The 19,105-nt window shown below is 42.9% G+C and overlaps 1 long non-coding RNA gene across 1 annotated transcript; it reads left to right on the forward strand.

Moving 5' to 3' along the window:
- The first annotated feature begins 340 nt into the window (after positions 1–340).
- Positions 341–11,419, forward strand: LOC125406032 (uncharacterized). The gene is made up of 4 exons (XR_014997084.2): positions 341–465; positions 7,951–8,060; positions 9,957–10,016; positions 10,097–11,419. It is a non-coding gene; the product is annotated as an uncharacterized LOC125406032 (long non-coding RNA).
- Positions 11,420–19,105: the final 7,686 nt, after the last annotated feature.

The following is a 19,105-nucleotide window of genomic DNA, read 5'->3' on the forward strand; positions in this document are numbered from 1 at the left end:
TGTCGTCTGACTGGCAGATGAATGATATCCTAGCACATGGCATCACCCGCTTCATCGATTCCCAGCACTGGGGCCTTTCTTCCAAGCATTAGGTTTAGGGCTCAATAAAAACAGAAATCGGTTCTTTTTCTTTTTTTTTTCTATAAAATGAGATCATCATAAACTCAGAATGAACCTTTTTTTTTTTCCTTTGCAAAACCCAGTTAATACGTTCCTAACTACTTAATGCACTGAAGCTGTTAAGTATCAGCTTGTCTTATGAAAGGTGATGGATTATCTACCTTTGCTGGGTTAGTTTTATACGTGCTGTTAATGCTGGGCTTTGCCTCCTCCATCAGGGCCGAGAATCTGCAGGACTGAGACAGAGTGAGCACTGACCAGAAGGCGGCTGCTGAGGCATCTCTGATAGATACCTGACTACACCGCATGGCACAAACGGGACAGTTTCTGCGCAACCATCCGCAGGTGGGGGTGAGGGAGACCACATCTCGTCTCCTTTATTTTGTGTCTGAGGCTCTAAGGAAGGAAGGGTTACAGTACAAAGTCCCAGAAGGCAAGTCGAAGGATTTCGAAATCTTGGTAGAGAAGGCCTGAGAGGAAAGACAAAAAGTATTATAGCCATCAGAGTCACTCACCTAGAAGGTGAAAAGGGTCGGAAACCCAGCTCTTTTAGCTAATGAAAACACACTGTTGATGAACCAATAGCCTGTAATTTTATCTAATGCATTTACATGCCTGTTAGAGGTAGAATGTGTGCCAGAGATCACCAGGGAAACAGGGATGCTTGTTCCCACCCAAAGATGTAGGTTTCTGCATCTTCATAGGACTAAGCACTCTTCAGTGAATATACATTGGGTATCTGAAAGCTGAAGGGATGCTACAGATGACCCTCATTTGGAAAATCAAAGTTCTTTGGTAAAGGACAAAGTGCATGGGTCCATAAAATCCAGATAAATGTGACTAATTGCAGTTAGTTCTTTCTGGACCTTGTGTTACTCTCCTGGAGACCAGCCACCTTGGAGTAGCTTAGTGGCTGGACTGGAATATGTACAAGCTAAAAACAGCTGGGAAAACTGAGCTAATGCAGAAAAAAAAAGCCAAAGACAAGGTCCCCAAAGGGTTATGTTCAAACAAAGTCCAACATCATGACCTACTTCCCACAGCAGACTCCCACCTTTTGTATCAGTCTTTTCCAAGATGAATAGCCACATCTGGGGTTTTTTGGTTAGGCTTTCAGCCTAACAAATAATGCTCCTTTATTATCACTCTCCATGTTTCAAAGAGATGTATCCACGACCTGTTGGGACAATAGAAGACAAGGAAAACACTTACTATTTTTTTGTTCATTGTGGTGGTTTGCTTTCAGAGTCAAACACTGCCATTTTCCATTTTCACTTCTTAGATCAGTCTTGACTTTGTCTACACTGTGTAGCAAGAAGGACCCCTTTGCCATGCATGCCAGCTAATTGGAAAAGAAATGATGGGGGCAGTGACATAACAAACACTTGTTTTCTCAAAGCTGCAAGGCCTTTGCAGATCCACGAGTGATTTTTAAGGTGCATGCTACTGGAGGTCATGCAATCCAGCCTTCTTTGCTTACAGAGAGAGGAGTCTGCCCAACAACCATGATAGAAAAGCAGAATCTAGTCTCTCACCCAAATCTGCAGAAACAGACAAGATCCCCAAAGGTTTGAAAGACACAGGAGAGTTAGAAAACACTGCTCAGATCCATTGGTTCTCACCACAACTGCACATAAAATTCACCTGGTACCTTGACCAAATCCTGGTGCTGAGTGCCACCCCAGAGATGCTGAGTTGGCTTGAGATGTGATTTGAGGATTTAACGAATTCCCTAAATGGGAAGTGATTGGTTGGTGCGGGAGAATTATCTGTATTCTGTCAATCATGTATTTTAATAAAACGCTGATTGGCCAGGCAAGAAGTATAGGCGGGTCAACCAGACAGGAAGTAGAGGTGGGGTGATGAGAACAGGAGAAGGCTAGGAAGGAGGAAGCCCATTCCTCCATTCCTGCCCAGACCACAGAGAAGCAAGATGTAACCTGCCCTGCTGGAAAAGGTACTGAGCCACATGGCTAACACAGACAAGAATTATGGGTTACCATAAGATGTAAGAATTAGTTAATAAGAAGACTGAGCTAATGGGCCAATCAGTTTGTAACCTAATCTAAACTCTGTGTGATTTTTTTTGAGACTTGCCAGCTGTGGGATACCAGGCAGGACAGAAAGCCCAACAAGCAGGCCCCTTCAAGTTACAATTGGTGTTGGGTGCTGAGGTAATGGAAATAAAAGGCAAGCCTGGAACAACTCTCGGTGTCCAAGTTCAAGAACTGTTCAAAGAAAGATGGCATCAGAAAGTGGCAGGAACTAACCTAAAGGAGATCTTTGTGGCCAAGGCTGGGAGAATTTGGGATCCAAACAATGATGCTGTTGGATTTTAAACCACAGGCCAAAATAAATATCCATAAGTCCAAAGTCATAATTAATGAACCACAAAGTAACTAGCAGCATGAGATATTGTTCAGTGAGAACTTTTTTTTACCTAGTGTATATGAGGCCCTACATTTGATCCCACCCCTATGGTATATGCCTGTTAATCCCAGTATTCCAGAAGTAATGGCAACAAAATTTATACTTCAAAGTTGTCTTTAGCTATGTAAGGTGGTTTAAAAGAAAATGGCCCCCAAAGGGAATGGCACTGTTTGGAGGTGAGACCTTGTTCAAGGAAGTGTGTCACTGTAAAAGTGAGCTTTGAGGTCTTTTCTCAAGTTTCCATCAGTGTGACAATCAGTCAACTTCCTGTTGCCTGCAAGACATAGCACTCTCTGCTGCAGTGCACCAGCGTGCCATGCTCCGATCATGATCATAATGGGCTGAACCTCTGACACTGTAAACTCAATTAAATGTTTTCTTTACAAGAGTTGCCATGGTCATGGTGTCTCTTCACAGCAATAAAAATCCTAACTAAGACACTATATAGCATGTTCAAGATAAGCCTAAGGCACACAGTACTGTATTCTTAAAAAAATAAAATAAAAGTAGTATTTAGAGAAACAGAAACTTCTTAAAACAGAATTCCAATAAATTTTACTGGGGAGAAGAGCAATGAGAGAAATAGAAAGAAAATAGCAATAAAGTGGCAAGACTCAAAAAACAAGATCTACTAAACTGTTCTGGCAGAAGTTTGAGGACAATAGGATTCACATAGACCCAGTGTTCTGTAGCAAGGTAGTCATCAATACAAAGTGAAGGATAGTGACTTCACAGTGGAGAAAGCCAGCAGAAACCAAGTTAGCCAATTAAAAGAGTGTCACTAATCATAAGATATGTAAATGCCCAGACCCATTGCTAGGATAGACAACACCATCTCTCTAGTACACATAACAAATATACATAGCCTCACTTCATCATGAGAACTGAACACATGACTAACCCAAATGAGGGCATTACAGAGAAGTACTTCAAAGGTCTCCAGGTCATAGGAGAGAAGAAATGTGTGAGGAACGGTCACACTAACTCAGAAGCTACAGAGAGATGGGAGAACCAGGAACAAGAGAAAATTACCTCAGTGGTGAAATTTTAATCAAATACAAGTTTGAGTAAATGATATTGGGACAATTTAATCTCATCTTCTTGATATTTGTGGGTATAATTATCTCCTTAGAGGAAGCAGGGTTATGGATATTAGGAACTCTACATTTTAGAACTTTTGTTGAGTGTAAAATTGGTTGAAGATACATAAGTCAAATGCAAAATTCCTTCTGTAACCCATACCCTCCTTTCAATGGCATTCTTCTGTCTTGTCCTCACCAAGAGGCCTTTCTTGGGGTCAGGAATAGTTATAAAAGAAGCAGTATCAATGATCCTAGTCAACATCTGCACAGGAGGATGTGCATGGTAGTTGCCATGGGAACCACACCATTGGAGCAGCGGCATCATGGTAGATGTCTTTGGAACTGGGTCGTGGAACTCTGCTTTGCTTTCTAAGAGGATCTGTGTTACTGTGAGTTTTCATTGCAGTGACGAGTATCTGAGCAAAACCCGCTATAAAGAAAGAGAGTTTATTTTGGCTAAGGTTTCAGAGGATTCAGTCCATGATTGCCCGGCATCCCTGCAGCATCCCTGTGGTGAGGCAGAGCAGTACAAGAGAGTGTTCCTAAGCAAAATTTGCAGCCCAGGGAAGCTGGGGAGCAGAGGGAAGGGGGCGGGGAGAGACAGGAAGAGCACTCATTTTCCCCAGTGATGTCCTACCTTCCATACTTTTGCCACCTCATCTCTATTCAAGTTTTAAACCCACCAGTAGCTTGAACCATTTATAATCTCCTGTGACCCCATCACTTCTGCAAAGTCTCACCTCTGAACATTGAACTAGAGACCAAACCTTCCAACATAAGAGCCTTCGGTGGGGAGGTGGTACCATATCCAAACATAACAGTGTCCCAAACTATCCTTGAGCTATTTCCTGTATCTGCTTGGGCAGTCATGGCCTTGTGACTCCGGGAGTGAGCTATTCTTGGATTTCGAATCTTGACAAGTGTAACTGGGTGACAGTATTCTGTGAACAAGAGTATGGGTTCACTCTTCTCAGCTCCACCAGAGAACATGGTGCCCTCAGTTCTTTCTGGAGACCTTTTCTCCAGCTTTGCTTCTGATTCTGTCAGACACCCACGGAACTTCCTTCTGTTAGCTAAAGTACTGGCACTAATAAATCAGGGATCCTAAGAAATATGGATTTACTGACCCAAGTCCACTGGTTACCTCTCCAGTTAGGAATAAGCTCTGTATAAGCAATTCAAAGCATATTGTGATGCTGAAATTACAGATGCATCGCTGGCCTCAGTCCAGGTGCTGATTCTATACAAATATTAGGAAATAGTGCATCAGGTATGAGACAGAATCTTTCTTCCTAGAGATTAAAATAGTAAGAAAAACAATCTGCCAGCAAAAGAAAGCCTTCCCAGCCCTGAGAGAAGCAGATCCTAGTCCAACATGATGTTGGAATTGTCTGTCTTCCTACTCCATGGTGAGAGTCTTGAGGGAAAATTGATAGCGGATCTTACTTACCCAGCATGGCATGTGCGCTAAGCCCCAACTCAACACCCGGCACATGACAGTTCATAAGAAATAATTGTTGAGTGAATGTATATTATTGCTGCCATGTGACATGGAACAGCTTTACTGAAAATTTATGTGTATCAAAACTGTTAAGTCAATCGATTTTAGACCTACAGCCAGGCAGTGGTGGTGCACACCTTTAATCTCAGCACTCGGTAGGTAGAGGCAGGTGGATATCTGTAAATTTGAGGCCAACCTGGTCTACAGAACTAGTTCCAGAACAGGTAAAGCTGTTACACAGGGAAACCCTGTCTCAAAAAAGGAAAAAAAAAAAAACTTCCACATATCTAGGTTGGTACAAAGAAGCCAGAGTCCTTTAGTAAGGGAAATCTTCTGTTTATTCAGTAAGATAAACTTCATTTCAACCCACTCTTGTGGAAGTTTTCTTGCCTCTTTAAGCAGCCTTCTAAGTGTGGCTTGCAGGTGGTTAAGAATAGGGTGGGATCCTTGAGGACCTCTTGAACCTAAGGTTGTAAGAACTCCCTGCTGGGAACCAAGAGGCCACTAATGTTGGGCTGCAATGGGCTTATCCCCTTTATTTGTAGAAAGTCTGGTTCTTATGGAAAATCCATCCAGGTATGGGAATATTACAGTGTTGTTTGTTTGTTTATTTGTTTACACTTAGCTCATCATAAAATCCATGCAAGGGCCCGTGACAGGTAAGAAGAAAAAAATGAAATGGTAGAATATTTAGCATCAGGAAAGTTGGGGTCTCTGGAAGAATCAAAGACAGAAGCTCTGGAGTGAATTTGCAGAAACAGGCCCCAGAACCTCAAAGCAAAGCTGGCAAAACTGGGAGAAGCTGCTTTTGATGACTCCAGAACCATGCTGCCTCTCTACCATCTGTGCCTGCAGAATGGGGGCCCTGCACCCCTCCTGCCTCTGCACATAATCCTCTCTCTAGCATGTGCATCTGATTAGCAGAACTAAGTCAGATGACTGCATCCCAGAGGCAAAGGAAACTGAGAAATGTGGGGGTTTCGCATTCTATCTTGGGAAGGCAGATTCACACCATGGAGAACCATCACGATGCAAGAGTGTCAAAAGATTTGGCTAACAGGGAAGAACCAGAAGAATTTAGACTTTATAGAGCTCCAGTCCTGGATTCATTGTGCCAGTCAGCTCCTGGCAGTGTGTCTTTAGCCGGCAGGTAGGTGTAGGCCTGGGCATCAGCTCCAGGAGGACTGCTCCCAACAGCTCACTAAATATCTCATACAGGGAAAGAGTGGTCATATATACTGAACGTTACCTCCATTCCAGACTCTGAGCTAAAATGTTCTGTGTACATTATGTGTTCCTTGATAGCCCAATTCGAGGGTATGGTTCTCATTTTACAAATAGAGAAACCTGAGCTGGGAAATTACGTAGTTTTTCTCAAAGTCACACAGTAAGTTAGGGTTAGGATTTAATGCAAATTCTGTGTCAAGCCCATAGTCTTCCTAATATATTAAGTTTTTAAGAAAACAAACAAACAAAACAAAACCAACCCATGGAGCTGTTGAGGTGGTAATGGCTTTAGAAACCATGAAAATATGAAGGCTTGGGGCAGATCACTTACAGCTACCCGGTCTCAAGAGAGGCAAATGATCCCCAATTTTGTGAACCACTGTGTTCATTAAAGTTGCAGCAGTGTCTGGAGCATGGGTACACTCCAAATTAAATTCTTTCATTGTGCCAAAAAGCAACCATATAGCGTGAATTCTCTTAACAAAGAATTGTTTGGTATACTTCTGGTAACTAAGGGCTTGGTGTCATACAGCGGCGCTCTAGACATTTCTCATTTTCTATGGCTCAGACTTTATGTTCATTGAACAGCGACTCCGCCTCCCTCTCCTCCCAGCCTCTGGCAACCAACAGATTACTTTGTGCATCTCGGCGTTTAACTGTCCAAGTAAATTTTTTGGTTTTGATCTGAGCACTTATTCTTGTGACACTGTTTTGCAAATTTAAAATTGAGAGTGGGATCTCCGTTTCCTGTGTGGGAACGAGCAGGGGTTAATCCTGACGCCAAAGGTTCTTTCTGATGGATGAAGAAGGGCTGAGCAAACAGGGAACATATTTTTCATTTAACTACTGAAGTCCTAGCTGTACATCAGAAAGCCTGGCATCTATTTGTGACTTTGCCACCAACTCCATTTATCAGGGCCTCCATCACCTGTGTGATAGGGGTAATATAAAACCTGCCATCATTTCCTCCATCAGAGTGTTATGAGATTGTTTTGAAAGTACTTTCATTTCCCCAACAGAAAGGCATTATAGATCTATATATATTCCTGTTATGACTTCTTTGGGGGAAAGGAAAGCACTTTGGAGAAGTCTTGGTTCACAACTTCCAGGACTGAGTGATTTCAGAGCCTCACAGGCATCCATGTGTGGGATATTCTTTATGAAGCAAGGCTTGTTTCTCTTTTCTCCACTCCTTCTGGATCGTTTCTTCTCTTCCCATTTGTTGTGGGTTTTTTTTTTAATTCCAGCATAAATAAACCTTTCAGATTGTTTTCCCTAGCGGAAATGTTGCTTTAGATGGGCTTTGTTATTTATGCCTCGATGTCAACATGCATGATACTTTATAGAATTCAAAACAAGATTACGATTGGTTTAAAATAGAAAGATGCAAAGGAGCCGGGGAGGGCCGGCCCCACTCGCTGGTGGAGCCTACCAGGAGAACTTTGTGCCGTTTCATGAACAGAGTCGGTCTTCTGAGTGTGAAATGTCCCCTTCTTTGCCGACTAGTCCCCCAAGCAATCAGTTTTCTAAATGGCATTTTAGAAAGGTAATGAATATCTGCTAACACTGGATGTCAACTTAATTTCAAAGCTTTGGAGCGGACCATAAATAAAAACCGGAGAGTGATTTCCATAGTTCTGCCAGCTCAGACCCACCAAAGGTGGATTACCAAGAGGCCGAACCAAAGCATCTTGAACAAGGTAAAAGGGAGAATAGAAAGTATTCTCAATGTTATTGTTATATTCTGGTTTTCCCTAAGTGTTTTTTAAGATGGAAAACTATAAAGAAATTTACAGTTATGGTGATAGGACATATATTGTTCCAACATATGATATGTTTTAAGTAGGTGATAGGAAGGAGAGACAAAGGAGCTAGGAAAACAGGTTTTTCAAGTTCCTCCCCCCCAAAAAAGACTAGAAACAGATTTCCCTTGATATCATATCCCAACTGTTGGATTCTGAGTTGTAAAGCACAACCTTACATAGTATATTGCTTAAATGAAGATTAATTATCCCTATTTCAATCAAATGCGTAAGGTAGGAACAGGAGCTTCCTCCCTAGGTGAAGAATTCTTCAGATCCCCATGGAACACTGAGCTGCTTCTTTCTTACTGTCCTAAGAAAGCAAATGACTCTCCAGCTGTCAAGAGCCCCCTCCAGCCAATAAGAGCCCCCTCCAGAGAGAGCCTCTGCCAGTCATCAAGAGTCCCCTCCAGCCTGCAAGAGTACCATCTAGACACCGAGAGCCCCCTCCAGTCAGCAAGGGCCCCCTCCAGACAGCAAGAACCCCCTGCACTCTGCAAGAACCCCCTACAGCCAACAAGAGCCCCCTACAGGCAACAAGAGCCCCCGACAGCCAGATAGAGTCCCTCCAACCTGCAAGAGCCCCCTCCAGCCTACAAGAGCACCCCCCAGCCTGCAAGAGCATCCTCCAGCCTACAAGAGCGCCCCCAGCCTGCAAGAGCCCCCTCCAGCCTACAAGAGCACCCCCTAGCCTGCAAGAGCCTCTAGCCTATAAGAGCACCCTCCAGTCAACAAGAGGTCCCCAGTCTTGCTGTTGTTTTTTTTTTCCCCACAACATTCTCCCATTCCTTCCTTTTCATATTAAATTTCACCCCTTTACTCAGGCAGGGCCCCAACTTCTCCAAGATCACTATAACAGCCTTATCAATGAGTTCATTACATATAACTTAGCCTGTCCAGTTTCTGCTGAACCCCAGGCTAGGTTCTAAAATTAGTTCTTCGACCATGCTCCTCTTCTACGTGTCAAGAGATGCTCACTGCTGGCATGAAAGACCCTAAGCTGGGATGCCAGCAGTTGGGTACCTCTCTAGTATAGCCGAGGGTGAATTCTGTCCCTAACACCAAGGAGAAGAAAACACTGACTTATTAGCCTAGCATGCAAGACCCTGCTGTTTTCCCAGCATGGTTTCCCAGCCCACCCTCTGCAAAGGGTATGTTCTTGCCAACTGGATTATTCATTGTTTGTGACTCAGATTCTGCTCCAGCCCCATATACCATAAATGTTTATTCAACCAGAATCCTGTTTAGTCAATCTCTCAACCATTAAAATTCAACAGCTATCCAAAGCCCCCAAATCTGAAGGAACTTAACCGAAGTCCATGTTGTCCAATTCTTTGACGTGCCTCACTTTGAAAGGCGTCTTCTTAAGTCTGGGTGGGCTGTGAGGATTTCCTTTCTCCCAGCAGAATGCAGCAGAAGGGCTGTTATGTAAATTCTAAAGTTCTGCCAGCAATGGCCATGTAGCTTCCATCTGCTTTTCTTGGAGGGCTTGTGCTGGTGAAGGTAGGCACCATAGAAGTACAGATACTCTGAGCCTCCCATGTGGCAGAGACCACAGACACCCGGTGGTAAATCTAGCTCCTTCATAACTCACAGTAAGGGCGGTGGCAACCCCATCACTTTTCCAGGACCATGCCACCCCGCCCTTCCTCAGCTCCTGACTCCAGAAAACAAGCAAAAGGAAGAACAAATTTAACCTATTAGGTTTTAACGTCATTTCTTATTAGGTGCACTCCATAAATTCTCTCATTGGCTTCTGAATTGGAGACTGTCTCTCATATCTTTGCATTCCAGAGTGATTTTTCTCCTTCCTTCTCGCTCCTTCAGAAGACATCAGCTGAAACACATGATACAGTAAGTAGCAGACACTGCTGGATGCTTGGGAGGGCAGCAGGTGTTAAGAACACTAACCCTGTGTCTTTGTTGGTTCTCAGCCGTCATAGCAGAATCCTGGAACTGCGTAATCTGTGAAGGAGTTTGTGTGAGTGACATTTCAGCAAAGGAGAGAAGTTCAAGACTGGGTTGCCACATCCAGTGAGGGTCTTGTGCTAAGTCAACTCGTGACAAAACACAGAAGGGCAATCTGGCATGGGTGGGAGAGAGAAATGGGGGCCTAACAAGAAGAGCTAAGCCATTCTCACAGGAAAATCAGTCATTTCCAAGGGCTCTGCCTCATTATCCAAACCCCTCCTAGGAGACCCCCATGTCTCAGACTCTTTGGTCTGATCTTGGGACCTTTTTCCTCCTCCTGTGTTGCCTTGTCCAGCACTGGTATGAGGATTTGTGTCGCGTCTTATTGCATCTTGTTGGATCATGTTCAGTGGATATCACTGGGAGGCTTGCTCTTTTCTGACGGGAAATGAAAAAGCAATAGAGCCAGGGAAAAGGGAAGGTGTGGAGGACCCAGGAGGAGTGGAGGAAGGGAAAGCTTCTGTGGGGATGCATTGTATGAGAGAAGAATGAATGAATGAATGAATGAATGAATGAATGTCACCTTAAGGACCAACACTTACACAGGAGTTTTGATGGAAACAAATTGAATTCAAACCCTAACACCTTATTGTTGAGATCTTTATAGTCCTGCTATAGATGAACAACAGCCAAGTCCAGGCAATTGTGGTGCGTGATCAACTACATCCAGGATACAGAGCTGAGTACCCGTTTTGTGACAGGCACCTGTACCATTGTAAAATGAACTGAAAACACTGACTGAGAGACTGTAGGACATCCATGAGGAACTCTCCTGGAGACCGCTGACTCTGTGAGTCCCGAGGTCTGGATGGAAGTAGACGAGAGGCTGAAGTCAGTAGAACGTCAGTGATAATGAAACCTCTGCCTGAAATACCCGGGGACTAGATCAGGGAAGGCAGTGTTCCTCTGCAAGAATGCTAAGGCACATGAAAGGAAGACTGTCCTTCAAATGTGAAGAAGAGCCAGAAAGAAAGAGGAAATCAAAACCTCAAGGTTTCTAGGAATGGGGGGAAGGGAGGGAATAAGCTATGCCAAGCGCTTAAGGTAAGTCTGAGCTGCATGTTGATAAGTGTTTCTAACATCTTTTTTTATTGGAGTCTTGGGCTTTTGTTTTTAAGATAAATTTAATTAGTATGTGCTCACTAAAGTATGTTTGTCATAGCAAGGGATTGTTTATGTTACAAATTTGAATTTCTCATAGTTGTGGATCTCAGATGTGCAAATTGGAAATACTTTTTGCTAACTGAAAATTAAAATCTTGTCCCATTTCTGATAACAGATTCAAACTTGCCCTTGTGCATGGAATTCAGCTCCTCTTCTTCAAAACACACGTTTCTGGCTGGGGGAAGCATAGCCAAATCCAAAGTCAATTCATCCTACACTGTCTCACCTTCTATGTGGATGTTCCGGGCGCTCCAGATGCCAGTGTATTGTCCTCACGTGAGATCAATGTTCTGATTGAACTCTGCTAGGTACAGCTCATTCCTCCAGGCCTTGAGGGACAACTTCCGTTATCACCGAGCCTACCATACACATTAGAGGTCCTATCACAATCTCTAGTTGTTTGTAGAAATAAACTGAGTTGTTGCTGCTCTTTTTCTCATATCTGCCTATTAACCCTTTCTTGCTTTCTTAGATGCTTTCCTTGTCTTCTATCATGGTAGATACAACCCTGGGTACCTGAACATCTCCCCCTAGGGACCATATTCAACATGGGCCTCCTTCAGTGTTTGTGACATACATTCTTGGTGTGGGAGGTCCTTCTGTCTATGTGTTGCTTCTATTGGTCAATGAATAAAGAAACTGGCTTGGCCTGCTGATAAGGCAGAACTTAGGTAGGCAGGGAAAACTGGACTGAATGCTGGGAGAAGGAAGGAGGAGAGAGAAAATGCCATAGAGCCACCACCAGAGATAGATGGGCTGAAACTTTGCTGGTAGGCCACGACCTCGTGGTGATACACAGATTAATAGAAATGAATTAAATTAATATGTAAGAGTTAACCAATAAGAATATAGAGCTAATGGGATAAGCAGTGTTTTAATTAATACAGTTGCTGTGTGGTTATTTCAGTTCTGGGAGGTCAAGATGAACAAGCAGCCCCTCCCCCAACACATTCTCTAAAATTATGTCAGTTCCAGACATAGAATAGAACCTGATACATAAAGTCAGGTTTTCAGGAACCCTCCCCAAACTTCTCCCATAAAAGACTGGCCTTAACCAAAATGGTTTTGGCTTGAAGATTGTTATTTTCTCTGCAATGGACTTTGAAGACGTTCTTAAAAGTGAGAGTTGCCTTATTCTAATTCATGGCTAATAAACATATATTAATATAATAATAAATTGATACAATGAGGAGAAAACAGAACAACAAAAAGTTTAGGAGAACAAAAACATATATCTGATGATGCTTCGAACATACCATGTAATCATGTACTTCAAGTGGAACTGAGCAAGTCATGGCTTTGAAACTGCTGCTGATGTTTCGCTGAGACAAAGACACTTTTGGAACTCAGCCTTGGTCCACTTGACATTTGCTCTCATTTGATGAATTTGTATTTTGAAGGTCAATTCTTAAAGGACTCTTTATGCCCTTATTGAAAGTTAGGCTGTAAGTATTTAAATTATAAATAGCGTTAGCTGTCATTGGTGGCTATGGCTTGGCTGTCCTAAGAAATGATGCTCCACAAGTATCATTAGACAAGAAGCAAAACATTGGTACTTTATGTGAAAGGAAAGCTCTTCACAGAAATCGCCAAACGCAGATGCTCGTCAGAACCACACTGCAGTTTGTGAGGAAGACACGGTTGTGCATGGCTGAAAGAGAAGTCAGTGGATAGCTCCATGTCCTCCTTTCTAGTTCTCTGTGTTGTTAAACACTGTTTAATGTAATCCCGTCTTCATCCTGAGTTCCAGTGGAATGGACATGCCCTTTATCGCCTCAAGATCAAAGCTCGAGCTTCTGGGTCACTCTCCCCTTGACACATCTTGGGCCATTTCTCATTCAAGAAAATCCCTGTTGCTGCTTCTTTGTCAACGTTGTTCTCCACAAGCTCCCTTCTCTTTAGAGTTCACTCTTACTCCCTTTTCATCTCCCCAGAAAAGCCTTAGCAACAACGGAAAGAAAAGCCGGCCATGACTCTGCAACTGGAACCTACGTGCTCTGGGGGTGGTCTCTCCCTCAGAATTAGAGGGCCGCTATCCCCCATCTACCATCACAACACAGCTTCTCGTGGGGAAACCTCACTCTCCCCTCTCATGAAGTACTCAGCCCTGACCTCTGATTTTCATGCGTAAAATGATATCTAAAAGGAGCTGGGCCAACAAAGCAAGGTTTCTGAAAGGTTTATCTGCCCACGTTAGAGTTGGTGACTTTCTGAAAAGAGAAAGAAGCACTGTCATCTCCTTAGGTTAACAGTCTATTTTCATGTAAGGGTTAGATGCATCCCTTCCCCAGCATGCTTTTTGCTGTGCCTTTCCGCAAAGAACAGAAGGTGGGGAGGTTTATAAGAGACATCAGTTCTGGATGGTACAGCAAGGTTGGGAAAACAGTGTTGAAATGAAAGCAAAGCTTGAAAAATAAATGAGAAAACAAAATCTACTAAACATGCATGTGCGCACACGCGCGCGCGCGCGCAAAAACACACACACACACACACACACAAAGAGAAAGCTAAACCTGGCTGTTCCAAAGAGGCCAACTGGCTCAAGTTAATGAGGAAAGAATAGGCAGCACTGGCATGGACTCAACAATAGGACTCACTAAGGCTGGGTAGGTAGCTCAGGAGTAGAGCACATGAGAAATGGGTTAGCACCTCAGGCTTGATCCCTAGCACAGCAAGGAAAACACACACACACATACACACACACACACACACACACACACAAATCCATACATACAGATGCACACTCACACTCATTACATTACACACAAACACACACACACACACAACCCTCAAAAATATGGAAGTAAGGAAATATTGGTGTTATGATTGACAACATGACTTTGCGTGTACTGTTAGGATGGGTGGAAGTATTAAAAATCGATTGCCTGATATCTCAGCAGATCATCTTGAAGAATCACTGCATAGTCGCTGGATAACAAAAGCTACAGTTGGGGCTCTGAAAAGAAGCTGGGCTGTGTGGATGGGAACAAACATGTAAATATTTATTTATATGTCTGTGTGCTCATACCTCTCTCTCTCTCTCTCTCTCTCTCTCTCTCTCTCTCTCTCTCTGTGTGTGTGTGTGTGTGTGTGTGTGTGTGTGTAGCATGTTTGGAGGTAAGAGTGCAACTTGCAAGAGTTCATTCTCTCCTTCCATCTTGAGTCTTGCCGCTTGAACTCTTGTTATCAGTCTTGGTGGGTGACAAGTGCTCTTACCCACAATGCCATGTCACCAGCCCAGTAGCCTAAGCAGAGACAATGGAGCTAGATTATATGAAAGGGGTGTCTGTGGTGATATCCCCTCTGTGACCTACTCAGACCTCTAATGGATGCGTTGATGGTTTTGATGCCCCTCACACGGCTCCAGCTGGGTAGTTTCGTGGGACACAACACTGAAAACCAACATGTTACCGCATGTCTTGAGAATCGTATTGAATGTTTTCTCTCCTCGTAAGCCACTCCTTCCCCCTCTACCTGCTTCTGGTGCTAAAAGTATACAACACACAGCCACAGAGATTGATAGACTAGGCATTAAGCAAATGCACCCTCTAGTGATTTTCGGCACTTTCTCGAGTCATTTTTGGAGATTCAGGAAGGTGGTTGTTTCATCGAAGCAAAGCAGCTCGTCCTTCTCAAATGTCTTTCATTGGCCTCAGCATCAGTGGTGACATTTTCCCTCCCCATCAGGCATAACCTAAATTTACCAAAATGAAAGCAAGCATCGCATTCACTTTCCCAACAGTATTTCCTACTTCCTGTGACCCCTCGAACACTTTCCTAATACCTTCCTGGATATCAGATGTGTTCAGCATAAGGAGGTCATAACATTATCTGCTTCAAGAGCCCATTTTCCTCATACGCCATGTGAAACAAAAACATCCTGGGCATTGTGCCTCATGACAACCCTCTAGGGAGTGGAGACTCGGAGGTTATAGTCGAGCAAGATGGTCCATGTGCTGGTGTTAATTGCTGGGGCTGGGTGATTAATGTAGAAGTTCATTGCTCTATTCTGTGTTCTTAATTACATAAAATATATGCATGAGAATATTCACGGTGGCAGAGGATAGTTGTAATACTAAGAAGGGGAGAAACTGGAATAGTCAATAAGAAGAGAATGACAGGGAAAGGGGGAGGCAGGAGGGAGGGAGGGAGAGAAATGACGGCTTATTCAAAGGGTAAGTTATCTTGTAGCCACTAAAAAACTCATCATATTTTTCAATGAATATTTAATGCCCTGAAATAATGCCTACAATTTACTAAGTGAAAAAAACCTCAGTGCAATACATGTGGACAATAAAATATCAATTTTTAAAATGAATTAAAATATAAATGATTGGAATAAAATTCTCCAGGTTGGCTCCGGTACAATTTTATTCTAAAAATAACCCAAACTGTATCATTAAAATTATGTAGGTATACACACGCTCATTATAGAGTCTGTTATAATAGAATCAGAAATAGTTTCGAAATTGATCAAATTAATGTGGCATATCTAGTTAGTGGACAATAGTCATTTAAATTTGCACATTGAAGAGTATTTAATTAAACTAGAAAATGCCTGTAAACCGGTGTCTGCGCCATAACTCCAAGCTATATAGCATAACCCGTGCTTATTGGAAAGGACGCAGATGTATTCATTGGGAATTTTCCGTTTTTAAGTGCAGGGGTCAGAAACTGAAGTAGCTGGTGATTGCCTAGGCTATAACTATCTTCAGGGTGTGAGTAAATCACAGATGAAAACTCACTTCACTCCCACCGATTCTCAGTTATGTTTTAAATCATGTAAAACCAACCAGATTCCCCTTTCTGGTCCAGGCTGTGAATCAAAATCTTTCCCGGTCACTATGGGAGATAAAATCTCCCAGTAGGGCTCCTTACTTGGTCCTTGGGAAAGTCTCTTGGTTCTGCTTTGGTATCTATTTGTAAATGCTCTAAATGCTTACTGAGTTCTGTGATTGGTCCTCTCATGTCACATGACTGCCCCACTTTGTCTCCAGTGTTGACAGAAGAGTCAAAACACCAAGAAATGGGACTGAACACGCTCCAGCCTTGCTCTACACAGAACTGGGTGATGCTCTCGTGTGGCCCCGTGGAATGCAGGAAGGAGCCCCACATGTGTCAGTGGCCGGTTGCCATTTGCCATAAATTCCCCCTGTCTTCATATCTGTCTAGTGTGGGACCTTCAGTGTTCTGCTTAGATGAGGTCCAAAACTCAGTCACCATGACAGTGGACTCTAAAGCTACAGCAGACCCTGATTCCTAGGGCTGACCCACCATTCTCAGCATGAATGTTCATTAAATTGGGGATTTTTTTCCTTAACAGTGAGGGTTAGTAACACAGAGCAAATGACCTGAGAGACGTGGTGTATCTGAACAGCACACCCTTTCCTAAAACCTACCCACCACCCGCAGAACTGCAGGTAGGACCATTCTGGGAATAAATTCCAAAGTCTTTCTATTTTCCCAATTGGCTTTTGGTGTTGCTTTGCTTTCTCTTTCAAATGGCTTAATCATTTTAAGAAAAAGATCCTACTTTTGATGATCTTAGAAAACAAAAAAAGTTTGAAAAATTACATTTTTTTCTATTCTCCTGTACAGTATGTATGTATATGTGTGTATTTGTGTACGTGTATGAATATATGTTTAGGTGCATGTATGTGTGTATATGTTTAGATGTATACATGTGTCTATGTGTATATGTTTATGTGTCTATGTGTAAATGTTGATGTGTGTTTGTGTATATATTTGCATGTGTGTATGCCTGTGTGTATGTTTGTGTGTGTATGTTTATGTGTGTATGTATTGCATGTATGTTTGTGTGTGTGTATATTTGTGTGTGTATGTTTGTGTGTGTATGTGTGTATGTATGTGTGTATATATTTATTTGTGTGTATGTATGTGTGTGTGTATGTCTGTGTGTGTGTGTGTCTGTATGTTTGTGTATGTTTGCCTCATCACAATTTTTTAGGTATAAGCTCAATTCCCAATGATTGTGACCATTCCTCCCAGGCTGTGCTTATCTGGACACCAACCTACAGATTATTTATGGCAACAATCTTCAACTTTCTCTTCAACTTTCCCTTCACTGCAGTGCAGAGCTACTCTGAAATTCCCTTTTCTGGTTTTAGCACATTAGCACAGCCGTGTATGAGGAAAATGAAATCCTTAGAAGAGGAATCACCAAATATCATGCTATAGCTTTAAAATGTAGAGTCAACTTTTCACTCATAAGTATATAGGTATAGATCATTTTATGTCTTAAGCCTCTACGTCGGATCGCTACTGTTAATTATAATTTATGAGTCATTTATTTTGCTATTTTCACCCTACACTGAACACTTGCACATGTGTCAGAAATGACAAAGAGGATTTTTGTTTTCAGGCAGAAGCCGATGGAAAAAGAAAATGGGTGGCTGGAATAAAGATAAATATGTCCGAGAAGAATAAGGAAAAGGTGTTGAAATAGCATACCATGGCCCTGACCCATCAACAGCTTGAGCCCCCGCCTACAGAGAGGTCACTGGCCCAAAGCTCCTGATAACTTTCGCTCAGCAAAGGAAAAACAACCCAGTGTTTCTCCAGCCTCCTCCATCCTCCATGCCCAGCCCCCAGGTCCTACAGGCCTGCAAGTGAGTGCACAGTTGAGCCAGTCAAATTAACTGCGGGGTCTGTACGGCCTGCCAGCATCGGTCCATGTCCTAGAGGGTACAGCACCGAATGGTTGGTTCCTTGGGAGACCTGGAATCCTGCTTGGTCCTCAGAGCCAAATGAGTTTCATGATTATCCTTTAGTCCTGCTCCAGAGGCTCCACGCGAAATGCCTGCTTCAGAACTGATTCTTGTCGTTTCTAGCAATGGTCACACCAATCAAAATCTGTGATATTAGGAAGTTCGGAAGAGCCCTGGGGGGGGGGGTGGATAGGTGGTAGTTCAGCCTCTTCACTTGGAGCAATATTACTCTCCTGGTTAGCTGTTGGGCATATTATTAATAGGTTCTTCAAACACGGGAACAACAAAAAAAACCTTAGGATAAAATTTTAAAAATCGTATATTTGACCCATCAAATGCATTGTAAGAACAGTATACAAGTATTGGGGTACAAAGATAGTCACTAGGGATTGTAAGAACAGTGTACAAGTATTGGGGTACAAAGATAGATAGTCACTAGGGATTGTAAGAACAGTGTACAAGTATTGGGGTACAAAGATAGTCACTAGGGATTGTAAGAACAGTGTACAAGTATTGGGGTACAAAGATAGTCACTAGGGATTGTAAGAACAGTGTACAAGTATTGAGGTACAAAGATAGATAGTCACTAGGGACTGTGAAGATGGCTCGGTCAGTAAGGTGACTACACAAAAACATAAGGACTGAGGTTTGGTTCTCGAGCATCAGGTAAAAGCCAGGCATGGTGACAGGCATCCATAGTCCTACACTGAGCTTAGTGTCTGGAAAGGAGACAGACGGAGCTGAGGAACTAAATACCTGAGAACTTGCTATCCGAGAATTTTGCAGGCAGATTGGCCAATTAATGAGATCCTGGCTCAGTGAAGAGCCTGTCTGAAGAGATGAGGTATAGGAAACAATCAAAAATGACATCCAATATCGAACCCTGACCTCCACATTCACGCACATACATGTGCATGGACACTAGCATGTGTATGTGCACACACACAAACACACATTCACATATACACAACACAATACACACAAATTTTATAAAGGACTAACGGGAATGTTTCTAGGATGCTGGGTAGATGGTTCGGAAGTTAAGAGCATGTATTACTCTTTTAGAGGACCAGAGTTCAG

The sequence above is a fragment of the Myodes glareolus genome, chromosome 15 (genome assembly GCF_982192425.1).
Source record: "Myodes glareolus chromosome 15, mMyoGla1.1, whole genome shotgun sequence".
NCBI classification, from domain to species: domain Eukaryota; kingdom Metazoa; phylum Chordata; class Mammalia; order Rodentia; family Cricetidae; genus Myodes; species Myodes glareolus.